The sequence below is a fragment of the Sinocyclocheilus anshuiensis genome, unplaced genomic scaffold, assembly GCF_001515605.1.
Source record: "Sinocyclocheilus anshuiensis isolate Anshui unplaced genomic scaffold, SAMN03320099.WGS_v1.1 scaffold1094, whole genome shotgun sequence".
Lineage (NCBI taxonomy): Eukaryota > Metazoa > Chordata > Actinopteri > Cypriniformes > Cyprinidae > Sinocyclocheilus > Sinocyclocheilus anshuiensis.
The window spans coordinates 222,593-237,050 of record NW_015536578.1 but is presented as its reverse complement, the minus strand read 5'-3'; positions in this window follow the sequence as shown (position 1 = coordinate 237,050).

The window sequence follows — 14,458 nt, the reverse complement described above, 5'->3', positions numbered from 1 at the left end:
TTAACAAAGGACAACTACAATTAATCAAAATCAATGGAAACGATCAGAACTAGGGCAAGAGAACTAAACAAAGCAGGAGAACAGAACTGAAACAAAACACAAAAAGTTCATAACCGTTACAGTAGATCCCCCTCCCGGAAGGCATGTCCTTGCACCACAAATGGTCCAACTGAGGAGGAAGGGTGGGGGCTCAGGAGTTGGATGAAGGGCAAGCGAGATACAGGGAACAGGAAGCTGAGACAGGACCAAGGTGAAACCGGAGGGAGAGAGGAGCCCGACTGAGCCAAAGGGACGGAGGGACGAGGCGAAGACAGATAAGTGAAGTCCCAAGGCGAAGGCAGGTGGACAACTTACCAAGGTGTAGCCAGAGGGACAAGGGAGCCCAGCGGAGCTGGTGGGATGATGGGCCATGGTGGAGACAAGGGAGTCAGGAGCCAAGGTGGAGCCAATGGGTCGGAGGACTGAGGTGGAGTGCGGGATTCAGAGGTTGGAGGCGGAGACAGGGGATCCTCACGCCTAAGTGTAGCTGGAGACTGGAAGGCTCCAAAAGGCAACAGGCTTGTTGATCACGGCAGGTGTGGACTCTCCATCTGCGGTGGGCTCTGGCATACGCTCTGTGAAGCAGGATGGATGATGGTGACGACTGGCTGGGCTCTGGATCGGGAGTGGGGCTGGTGAAATCCTCCTCCGCGGTGCCGCTGGTGAACTGTGAACAAACATGGCCAAGCTCCCTTGAGGACCATCCCCAAACAGCTTTGCCTTCATCGAGGTGTTTAATCCGACATAGTAATAAGTACATAGGCAGCTGTCTGAGTAGTGTGTATGGTAGGCTAGATCTAAAAAAATCCCTCGTGTGGTCCTCGAGGGAGCGATGCTCTTGCTCCAGGCAAAGGAGCTGAACAGCTGGTAAATCCATTAGTGGAGGGGAAAAAAAGGAACAAAACAAAAAGAAGCGCTGCAAAATATTCTACTTTTTTAGGCCGATTATTCTGTAACGTACTGTGCTCTACAAAGCTCATGACGACAGAGAATATTCCACAAAAGTCCTTTAATGATAAATCCACAAGAAAACCACTAGAAATCCCAGGAGCAGGCATTGCACAACACAAATGTAAAGCAAATAACCGACAATGAACTGAACTAATCAGGGAGTATATATAATGGGACTAATTAACGAAGGACAGCTGCAATTAATTAAAATCCATGGAAACAAATGAGGAAACGATCAGAACTAGGGCTAAACAGGGGTGTGTTTCAAAAAAAGCAACTACGGTCGCAAGTTCCATCATTACCAATAGAGTTCAATGGAACTAACAACCATAAGCCCCTTTCACACCGGAGGAACCTTTTCATAGTTCCTAGAACTATTGGCGGAAGTACCCGGATGCTTGCGCGTTCGCACTGCAGGAACTAGGAACGATTTTAGTTCTAGGAACAACTTTTACGGGAATTAAATTAGCTCCTACTTCAGAGTAGGGTCTAAACCCGCGCTATAGGAACTACCAGTGACGTAAGTGTACATTGATTGGCCGATCGCATGTGGGAAAACGCCGGCACCCGACATTTTTAAAAAGCCAGATAAAAAAGTTTATTATTCACGGAGCAGTTTACAGTAGGCTACAAGATGGAAAACAGCGACTCGATCATATGTAGAAATGCAATTTGCCTTAGTAGATTTCGTCTCTTAGTCCTCTGATTTGCTCTTTCTTTCGCATAACTTCTACATCTACATTCTATCTCCATTATCACGAAACCCAGTATATACATCAAAAACACAGCTCCGATCACGGTGTCCTCCATCCTTTTGTTGTTTACATTGTTGAATGCTGTGCTTAAATGACGTTGCTGTACGTCGGCTTAGGTCACTTCTGAGTTCCTGTTGGCGGTGCAAATGCAACCAGGAAAATGGCCTGGGGGAACCTAAAGTTCCTGGGGAACTACCCGACCGGCTAGTTCCTATAACTTAGTTCCTAGAACTATGCGTTAAGAAAGGGGCTATAGTTAGCTAACGATGCTTTTAGGAAATGCACCCCAGGGCAGGAGAACAGAAACTAAAACAAAACACAAAAGTGCATAACCATTACAATAACATCAAGCATGTCTACTCTTTATTTTTTCATGTTCTTTATCGCTCCTTTATCGTTTCTTTATCAGTGTGTCAAAAATAAAGCAGTCCTGTGAAACTGTATTGTCATACCCCCTTGTCCTACTCAAGAGGATGCCTCAAGCTATTTCACTGTCAGCAGTAAAAATTAACTCCTAAAAATGCTAATGTTAAAGGGGCTCTATGTAGAATTCAGAAACCCTTGTTATTAGCAACACTGGTGGCCATTAAATGAACTGTGGCAAGCAAATTATTGCTCATGCTCTTGCACACACTCTATAATAATGCGAGTGAGCGATGGCCAATGTGATTCACCGACATCATGTCAGCAGATGAGGTTCATTAAAATTACACTGTTATGATAGTTTCCCTTTGGATTTTCCCAGCGTAAAAAAAATCACAGGCTCTCATTTTTAAAGTTTTGTTACATGCTGTTCACACATTGGCAATAAAAAGCGATAAATACTTGAAAATTCTTTCATAAAGCCCCCTTAAAATTGTCATTGTGTCCATAGAAACAAGTAGCTAACTTTAGCTAGCAAGCTAACGTTACTTCAGCCAGCAAGCAAAGTTGTAGAGCAGCACAGATTTTCCTTCTGTCCTGTAATAACATTCAGTGAGCAATATCTGATAGTATATATTTTAGTACTTAGCCAGTTTGCACTGAGCACCAAAACAGCTTCTTTCATTGATTTTTTCCCCCCAGTTGTAAGATGGAACCATGGACGAATTAAAGGGATAGTTCACCCAAAAATGTCATTAATTACTCACCCTCATGTTGATTCACACCCGTAAGACCTTTGTTCCTCTACCGAACACAAATGAAGATATTTTTGATTAAATCTGAGAGCTTTCTGTCCCTCGCAGCAACGCAACTTACATGTTCAAAGCCCAGAACGGTAGGGAAGACAATAAAATGCTCCATGTGACTCCAGTAGTTTAACCTCAATTTTATTAAGCGACGCGAGTGCTTTGTTTTCACAAAAAAACATAATTTACAACTTTAGTTATAAAAAATATTGATCTGCATTGTGTGTTCACGGGAGAATCACAACGCATTTGTGTGTCAACAGTGTTCAGTACCACGACGAATGTGTTTGGATAATATTTTCATAAATAAAGTGGTAAATTCTGTTTTTTTTGCGCAAACAAAGCAATCATGTCGCTTCATAAAATTGGATTACTTAATGATGTACTTAATGACATGGATTATTTGATGATGTCTTTCCCTACCTTTCTGGATCTTGAATGTGTAAGTTGCATGGCTGACTGTAGAGCGACAGAAAGTTCTCAAATTTCATGAAAAATATCTTAATTTATGTTCTATGGATCCAAAAGGATGTCATGATTCACCTGTATCTAGCCAAAAACTGTGATAGGCTATAGTTGGCACTTGGCAGTACTTCAGCACAAGTGAAGAAAGATATTGTATTATCTGAGAATAAAACTACCTGCTTGATTGAGTATTTTAAGCATTTCAAATACAAAATACTGTCTCTCGAAGTATTTAATTACATTTGTATTTTACAAATGTATTTTAAATACATTTAATTAAAATACTGACCATCTCTGCCTATGTGCAGTACAAGTATCTGGTAAACAGGAGCAAAATAAACTGTTAGAATTAGACCAATTAAAACTTTGCTGTGCAATGAACTCTTCTGTGTCATTGCCATTGATCTGTTTTATGTCCTTTCTCTGTAATGTTGGTAAATGACCCAGACTTTGATCCTAGGGCAGATACAGAGAGAGAGAGAGAGAGAGAGAGAGAGAGAGAGAGAAGCAGGCTAAGTGCACAGCTGCTTAGTGAACTCAGCATGAAAGGCCTGTAATGGAATGCTCAGTCAGACGCCAATGCCTCCTGTACAATATTAACTGGGGCTCGATGTGCGTCATTCAGCAAACAGCTGACCCTGAGAGCACTGGAGCAAGTGAGAACCTCTCACCCTCACTCTCATATTACTTTCATTTTTAATACCAAAACTGCTCTATCTTGCCTTTTTCCTCAAACTGTGTGACAATAATTAATAGCAATAATACTACTCCCATTAATAATACTATTGATGATGATGATGATGATGATGATGATAGTGTAAAGGGCACTGAATTGTTCTCAAATGTTCTTAAAGCTACACTATGAACCTTTTTTGATAAAAAAATAAAAAATTACAAAATGTTATAAATAAGAGAGTGCAAAGACAAATCCATCTTCCAAAGCATGTCTTTGCTCAAATATATACTGATAAATGTATAATAATGATTTATATTTTACAGCTGTCAGGACAGATTTCGTGTGAAATGGAATGCATTGTCATGTGCCTATGTGTATCACATTATCCGTACATAAGGAAAAGTAGCTCTGGCTTGGATTATCATGAAGCTGAAAGTGAATGTGAAAACTTGATCATTCAAAACTGCAATTCTCAAAGAAAATCACTAGTTGTAAAAACAAAACACATTATTTATTTTTGCTATTCTCCCTGAGAAGATGTCCTGTAGCCATGGGTACACCGGTGGCTCAAACAGGATTCATCTGTGTACTAGCTTATAAACTTTATAAAATATTGTTTTGTAACTTTTGTTTTGTAACACATTAAATAATTAAATATGAATAATTTAATGATTCAATGGCAAAGTGTACACTAAAGCAGCCTGTTGTAGATTGTGCAACGTTACTGATGCTGAAAGGTGATTTTGCATTTTGTTGACTGTCCCATGGTGAGCTGTGGAGTATGGGAGGTGTGTGAGAGTACAACTAACGTTCAGTCTGTTTCCCGTTCCCATGGAGGACGTGCAGATCAGGTTTCCTGTCACGTGTCAGAGTTGAGGGTGACACAGGAGAGTGCTACGTGACCAGTACTGCGTTGTGTCATGTTGTGATGACAAAACACTCCCCCGCTTGACCGATTTCTCTCCCACTTTAGCGTAATGTCAGATGAATTCACATTTTAATTGAGTTCATTACATTATCTGTTTTTAATTCATCAAAAGGAATTACAAAATAATTACATGAATTCAATATTTGTTAGGAAAAGCATCCAAATAAAGATTTCATTACATTATTGTGAGACTAATGCATTAAATTGACTTTACAAAAAGTGGTTTTAGAAGTCAATATATTGTATTTCCATACCATTGAACTAAAGCCTATTGAAGGTCTACAGTCCACAGCAATCCATTTAGCAAACTGCTGTTCCCTGCATTAGACAGATAGACAGTCAGTCTCTGGCCACTGCATTACTTCTGTATTAAATTAACACATTAAACTGACAACCTTAATATTTATGAAAAATGCCAATGTGTTCTTTAATGCTAGAGGAAATAATTTTTCCTATATTTCCTTTATAATTATAACTAACATTATAACTATATTCTCTTATATATTAACAAATCAATATATTAAATTAGTTAATGTATATACAGAATATTATATTGTGTTAGTATATTACAGTATATTTAATAATACATGGGAATTGTTGCACCATTTTTGCATTGAAAAATATGTGACACTACATTTACTTATATATTGTAATGCTATACATGTGATAAAATACGGTACTGTGTGTGTGTGTATAAATATATTTGAATGTACTATTTATTCACATTTATATGGGAAAATGTATGTGTAATATAGTATCTTGAGAAAAATATATATTTTTGTGTGTGTAGTATAGAAAAGAATCACCCCATTTAAAATAATCACATTTTTTTGCTTTGCAGCCTGAAATGAAGACAAATGAAAGAGTCATAGTGCTTTGCTTAAATAATATTTTATATTATACAGTGGGTATAGAAAAGAATCACCCCCCTTTAATTTTGTTAATTTTGAAATGAAGAAATGAAGACAAACACAGTTTTTGTTTTATCCAGCTGTATTTACTCAGTGCAGCTTATAACATCCAAGTGAAAGAAATAACAACAACAGTGTTTTGTGCATCATATTTGTTTTCATATAAAAGCAACAGAACTGAAATTATATCAGCAACACAGCGCATGAGTGTGAATAACGCGATAACCACCTTGATCTCGTAGGTGTCTGTTCTACTTCGAGTGATCAGAACTGTCCATCTTGACTGCAAGGCACTGTCAAAAGATCTCCGGGATGTGATCAGCTGTGGTCATTTTGATTAGCTCAGCATGAAAATAACTTTCCTGGAGCATTTCAATCCTTGGTAGTGCAACTGAAGCAAACAATCAACTTTGGGTGGCAAGGCACTGTCAAAAGATCTCCGGGATAAAGTTGTAGACAGGCACAAGTCATGAGATGGATACAAAAACAATTTTTTTTCAAATGCTTTATCAATGCCTAGAAGAACACTGAGCGTTGTCAAAACACATCTTGAAGATTCTGAGGCAGATGAGACTAAATCTGAATTATTTGGCCTCAACACCAAACAATATGTCTGGGGGGGGAATTCCAATACAGCTCAGCATCAAAATAATAGCATTCCTACAGTAAAGCATGGAGGTGGTCATATCCTGTTATGGGGTGTTTCTCTGCAGCAGGGACTGGAGCACTTGTCAAATCTGACAAAATACCATCAGATTATTGAGGAAAATCTGCTGCCCTCTGCCAGAAAGTTGTCAATGGGAAGAAGGTTTACCTTCCAACATGACAATGACCCAAAACACACAGCAAAACTGAGCACACAGTGATTGAAGGAGAAAAAGATGAATGTCCTTGCATGGCCTCCTCAGAGCCCAGACTTAAACCCCATTGAAAATCTGTGGAATGACTTGAAGACTGCAGTCCACAAACACTCACCATCAAATTTAACTGAACTTGAGCAGTTCTGCAAAGCAGAGTGAGCAAATATTGTAGTCTAGATGTGCAAAGTTAGTAGAGACAGAGACAAATCCCAACAGACTAAAGGCTGTAATTAAAGCTAAAGGTGGTTCATCAAAATACTAACACAAGTGGGTGATCCTTTTTCCACCTCAGTGATTCTGTTTTTTTATTTATTTTTTTCTTCTGATATGTTGGTGTTATATCTTTCAGTTGGATGTTTTAAGTTGAGTAAATACAGCTGGATAAAACTAAAACTGTGTCCAGCTTCATTTCAGGCTGCAAAGCAACAAAATGTGATAATTTTAAGGGGGGGGGGTGATTCTTTTCTACACCCACTATATATATATGTATACACACACACACTAATTAATTCAGCATTTCAATAAAATTATTACAAAAAAACTATTGCATGTAAACATATAATGCAGTTTTTGCCTTCCTTGCTATATATATTTTTATCTGTATCAGTATTTAGACATACATGGTCCATGCATATATTGCAGTATACAGAAAAATATACGCACTAATTTCCCAATATGGAATTGTATTATTTAATATAACACATTATATTTTCTAGTATTTTCCCATACATTTTTGCTTCATAAGGGAACAGAATCTACAACGTCCAAAATGATACAAGATAATGCCAATAGGTTTGTACGTTTCTGTCATTTTGACTGTGACGTGTCTTGTAAATTTGAGAAACTCGGCCATGGGAGACAGGATTAGTAATTGTACTTCACTGAATGTGTCAAATGGCTTCCTCAGTGGAAAAAAGGAACTGGCCAAAGATACGTCATGTCACGCTCATCTAACTTTGGCAGTTTGTCAAATGTATAGTCCAGAATGTTTACATAAGACATAAACAACTGTGTAACCAGTAGAAGGGAAACGACCTCATTGCCTCCAGTGATTTTGGGTCACACAAACATGATAGTGTTCGCTGTCTGTTGCTGAGCCCAGGTTTTTTATTCTGCCTCTTTTGCCTGGCTGTCACCTCTGTTTGTGCCGCCTGCAGCAAAGCACTGTGGGGACCTGTGATGGCATCCATGTGTGAGTGCACTTAAGGCCTTCCCACGCTGAGCTATTAAAATTAAAACGGCTGCGCGAGACAGTGTCATATCTCAGAGGAATGAACTCCTGTCTCTCCATGAGAAAACACAACTTAGATAAACACAAATTGATGAACAGTATCCTGTTACACAGGCTGCTTATTGACAATAAACTGCATTTATGTAATCGAGAAGCCCACCGATGACGCAGACAGAAAACCGTTTATTTTCATACTTGTAGATCTTTCCTTTTTTATCAAACTATAAAAACATCGACTGAAACAGAGAACAGACTCAACGAGATGGTTTGAGATCTGATGACTGAAGAGAAATAGAAATACACAAAATAGCTTCACTGCAATGAAAAATGTCTCATAAAATGTCAGAGACAATGGCTTTTGAATTGATTTTTAAAATCTTTTTGAGACAATTCTAACTTCATGGACATTATCCTGCAACAATAAAAACATCATATACATTATGAATTATTATTATTACATTTATTAATTTTGCAGACACTTTTATCAAATGCAGCTTACAAATATGGAATACAAATGCGTTTCATCATAAAGAGGAAAATAAACACAAGCGCTCATAAAACAACATTTGGAGTAAGCTATTCTATTATTATTATTATTATTATGTTCTATTATTATTATTATAAATCAATATTTTCACTCAAGTTATTGTGCTGATTACAGTTAATTTAAAATGGGAAAAATTAAATTAAAATTTAACAAATTTAATATTTTAATTCAATATTCTGTAAACAGCTGCTATGAGAGTGGTGCTGGACTTTATACTGACATACACTACTGTTCAAAAGTTTGGGGTCACATGATCCTTCAGAAATCATTCTAATATGCTGATTTGCTGCTTAAGAAACATTTATTAAAATGATCAATGTTGAAAACAGCTGCTCTGCTTAATATTTTTGTGCATACAATACTTATTTACAATAATCTTTAATAAAAATGTCAAAAGAATAGCAATCACCATCAGTAATATTTCAGTTTCCAAGTCAGTCACATCACAGATACACAGCAGCATACAATTGATTACAGTGGCACAGAGGCTGACACTGACAAATAGGCTACATAGCCTACATAAATAAATAAATTAATTAATTACATAAGATGTGTAAAAAAAAAAAATCGTCCATAAGCTATAGATGTCCATATAGTGCTATATAGCACTAAAATCCCTTTGCTACTAACTATAGTTTGGTCTAGCAGACGTTCTGATCTTTGGAGACAGAAGAAGAAAAAAATCCCCGGGTTGTAAAGTCATCGAGGCTGTTTTCCCTGAATAACGCCAATCTAATGCAGTTAGCCTCTCCCTGCGGAGAAGAACAACTCCTAATAATCCATTTGCGTCAGCAACTTAGGAAAAGCGCTTTTGTGTTGATTCATACACATTTCAGTAATGATAAAATATAGTCCCGTCATTGAATGGAAGAAGCATTGTTAGCCGCTATGGCAGTCTGCGTAATTACAAATAATCACCCCGATGAAGGATTCATTAGAAGCCAATTTATCAACTGCTTTGCCACCTTTTCTCAGCCAGATATCCAAGATAATAATGCTTTTAGGCAATGCACCATCATGAAATGTACAAATGGTATGTGATAAAGGAGATTTCAGTGTAGTTATGCATTATTAAAAGAAATTGGCTGAAAATATGGTGACATTGACGTATATATTGAACATGATTTAGCCTAAGTCAGGGCTGCCCAAACGGTTCAGAGAATATAGAGTCAGACTGCTTCTGACACCTTGAGGAATCAAATAGTGCATCCAAATACACTAATAACAGCAGGGAAATGTACCATTACTGATATATTCAACCCTTCATAAGTTTGTTTAGTGGGGATCCTTAAGTTCTTGTCCTCAAATGAGTTACTGCTCCTCAACTAGTAGAGCATAGTGATGCCAAGGTCATGGGTGTGACTAATAACAGCTTATTTTTATATGCAGGGTCCAATAATAAATGTGCAGAATCAGTTTTTAATGATTCGTTTCTGAGGGTGGGGGGCTGATTCAGAAATGAGCTCAAACGTTATACAATAACAGTACACGTTGGAAGTGCAAGGTTATTAATCGCTTCCCCAGAATGTTCTGTCTTCTCACAGTCACAGGGTCAATTACTCAGTCGAATGAGCCACAAACGCTTCTCTGCAGTCCTTCGGTTCAGAGAATATAGAGTCAGACTGCTTCTGACACCTTGAGGAAAACAAGGTGCATCCAAATACACTAACAACAGCAGGGAAATGTATTTTGTCTAATTGGGGTTGGAGCTAAACTCTGCAGGACACCGGCCCTCCAGGACCGAGTTTGGGCACCCCTGGCCTAAGTGTTAGCAAGAGTTCCAACGGTTAAGTGCTTCATACCTCATGCCAATTCTAGGGCGCCCTCCTCTGGTCCAGACCAGACCTCATACACACATCTGAGGCAATGAAAAACACAGTGACATAAGAAATACAGACATTTAGTGACATTATTGTTAGTAATAGTTCAAGCAAGTAATGCGGCACAGATTATAAGCCTCATTATGATTATGATCTGTTCGTTTATACAATGAAATCAAGTGTGAGGGTCAACAAAGCCAGCTCAGCAGGGAAATGTACCATTACTGATATATTCAACCCTTCATAAGTTTGTTTAGTGGGGATCCTTAAGTTCTTGTCCTCAAATGAGTTACTGCTCCTCAACTAGTAGAGCATAGTGATGCCAAGGTCATGGGTATGACTAATAACAGCTTATTTTTATATGCAGGGTCCAATAATAAATGTGCAGAATCAGTTTTTAATGATTCGTTTCTGAGGGTGGGGGGCTGATTCAGAAATGAGCTCAAACGTTATACAATAACAGTACACGTTGGAAGTGCAAGGTTATTAATCGCTTCCCCAGAATGTTCTGTCTTCTCACAGTCACAGGGTCAATTACTCAGTCGAATGAGCCACAAACGCTTCTCTGCAGTCCTTCGGTTCAGAGAATATAGAGTCAGACTGCTTCTGACACCTTGAGGAAAACAAGGTGCATCCAAATACACTAACAACAGCAGGGAAATGTACCATTACTGATATATTCAACCCTTCATAAGTTTGTTTAGTGGGGATCCTTAAGTTCTTGTCCTCAAATGAGTTACTGCTCCTCAACTAGTAGAGCATAGTGATGCCAAGGTCATGGGTGTGACTAATAACAGCTTATTTTTATATGCAGGGTCCAATAATAAATGTGCAGAATCAGTTTTTAATGATTCGTTTCTGAGTTTTGATAGTTCTACAAGAATAAAAACATAATCTGCATTATGAATGTTATGTCTACTACTACTACTACTAATATAATAATAATCATCATATTTATCATCATCATCACAATGCATGTTTTATTACAATGAAACTGATTGTTGTTGTTGTTCTTACACCTGCCATTATATTTATACAAAGTTGTTTTGCAGTCTATATATATTCATTATTCATCTCAAATTAATTTTTATTTATAGGCTAGTTTTTATCATAGAAAAATCATATTTTATCTCATAGTTTTGGGTTTTGTGTTATTATGCATTTCTTTTGAGAATTTGTCATTGTTGATTTAATGTTTTTATTTTTATATTAAAACAGGAGTAATTATCCAAACAATATATTGAAAAAAAAAAGATTTTGCAGAATGTCTTGGACTAAAACAATGAGCTATTTAATAACGTTTATTATTATTATTATTATTAAGAAATTAAATGCTTGCCAGGCACATTTTGGTACACTTTTCTGATTTCCAAATCTAAGCAGCTGACTAACCCCATATAGTCCCCATATAGCTGAAAACGCCGAGCTTACAGACACAAAAACAGGCACTTTTAGAATCTAAAAGTGAAAAGGTGAAAAAATCACATGTTTTTCCTCTCTGCCTGAAGCTGCGCTCTGAGCACTGGCTGTGACCTCAGTTCATCATCAAAAGCACACAGCTACTCCTCATCCCTTCTTTTCACTCTGCCCTCCGGTTACTCTTACTGTCTAGATCTCTGACTCTTTCAACAGCCTCTTTCAGTCTTCTGATAACCTTTTCATTTGGACTCTCAAAGCCATTTTTTTTCTGCTTTCATAGTGCTTTTCTTCTCTCTCTCTTTCTCACTGCACAGTGATATTTCATACCTCGCTCGCCATATGAAGAAGCAGCTGAACGTGGAGGGAGGGCGGAAGCCTGGAGTGAGGCTAATGGGATGTCATTTCCATGATTTATTATGGCATTCAAAGGAATGACGCAAAAGACTCAAATTGAAACCAAAGCTGTTTTTCCTTACGTCATGTCTCTACCCAACCATCAACTCTCCCAGCAACTTCCCCATTACGATTTTCAAGTGCAATCACAATCACCACCTTCTCCTGCTTTTCAGAATCAAATAGCTCCTCTCAGTGCCTCGTATTATGTGGCGTTCTGGCCGGCTCTTTCAGCAGGCTGAGTACATCTAAAACACCTCAGCCTTTATTAAACATTGACATTCCCAGCAGGAGAATGTAGATGTATCTGTGTTTCTCTGCGAATAAATGTTGGTGTGTTTGCGTATTGGACTTGTGTGTTTGTGTACATGTTTATCTGTATTTTGGGGTAGACAGACTCCACAGGTTTGACAGGACCAATATGCTTGTTTATTCTCTGTCAACTTCTCTTCTGAACAGGTTTGGACAGGTCTGTCAAAAGTTCTGAAAGAAACAGGAAAAAGTGTCCAGTGCTTAAAGGAGTTGTGTGTTATTTATTTAAAGTGGCAGGTGAAGGGCTGAGGGGAAAAAATGGTCTAATAAACAAAGTGACTTATGTATTAAATTATTCATCATAAAATATTTTACCTTTACTAATGCATTTACAATTACTCAATTATTCTTAAAAATAAAATGTGTCCAAAATGATAATATGTCAAATGTATCATTGCACATTATATATGAAGTTGGATACTAACCTAAAACGATATATCCTATAAAGCAAATCCCAACTGCTTGACTTATTTCATTGCAAAATGTAACTATCATCTAGCCGTTTATATAAAGATGGATATAATTATGTCCAACTTTATCCACATGCATACAGTATGCTTAGGGTGATATATACTATATAGCATATTTCAGGAGCTTGTTTGATTGTATCATCGCAAAATGTAAACTATATTATCGCCCAACTCTAATCTGCTAAATATGGCAATGAAGCTTGGAGATATTAATATATTATTAACATTAACATCATGATTTTCTGTAAAGCTGCTTTGAAAAAAATGTGTATTGTGAAAGGTGCTATGCAAATAAATTTGACTTGACTTTTTTGACTTAATAGACTACAAGTGTTAATATGCATTTCACTTGTTCTCTCTGACCATAAGTGAACTGAGATCACACTGAAATCCCCACAATCCCTCACACAGTGTCACAGCCATCATTGGAAACGAGAAGGACAGAAACCAATAGATTGAAGGATGTTGGCAGGGACGGTCTTGCAGTGAAGGTTTGTCTTGCTCTTGGAGTTTGTCCAGTACTCTGGGTTTAAAGAGGGCTGAACCCCAACTGATTCCGACTTTTGCGCACACATTCCTTAACACTCTTGTTTGAGGAGGTTGAAAACATAATGATGAGTTTGACTGACCTTGGCCTGAGGCTGAAAAACCACTGCATGTTCTTGGCAGTGAAAATCTGTGTCTTTACAACATTCCAGCATACAAATCATGCTGACAGACAAAGCCACAGCAATGTTTCGATTTCAGGGAATTGTGTGGCTGAACACTGTAGCCATGTACAGCAGTGAATGATAGATTGCATGCTGCCAATCACAGTAAACTTTTGAGTACTGGTTCTCTTTAACACACTTTTGGCTCCTTTTTATTCTAGGCTAGACTGTAATATTTGTTTGTTTTTTGTAACATTAAACAAAACAAAATTGTCTTTTCACAAAATTGTGGTTTTGTCCATATAAAAGGGCCAACGTCCTGCAGAGCTAAACTCTGAAGGACAGTGGCTCTGTCGAAACAGGTTTGAACACCCTTGACATTTGAGTTTAGAATTACATGAGGGTGAGTAAATGATAACAGAATTTTTATCTTGGAGGAGTGAAATGTCATTTTAAGTCACCTGAAAATTATTAAAATAAAACAAAACAAAAAAATAAAATAAAATAAAAATGCATTGGTACATACAAAACCATGTTTATTTTAAAGAAAGAACTCAATTACAAAACATTACTGGAACAAGTGATCATGAATTACTAGCTAGGCATTTAGACGTTCTTAATTTAGAGTTAAGAGAGCTGTTAGAACGAACCCTTAAAATAACACACTTAAACATTTCATACTTTTTAATGAAATATTTAAACTTTTAAAATACAAGCTTTAATAATAAAAAGGACAACTCTAACTGAGAACATTTGTCTAGAAAAAAATGGATATGTTCTCATTTTGGCATGTTCTTCAGCAGATATTCAGCAAGTCATAAAGACTTATAAATCTGATTAAAGCTAAAGCATCTCGTTCAGT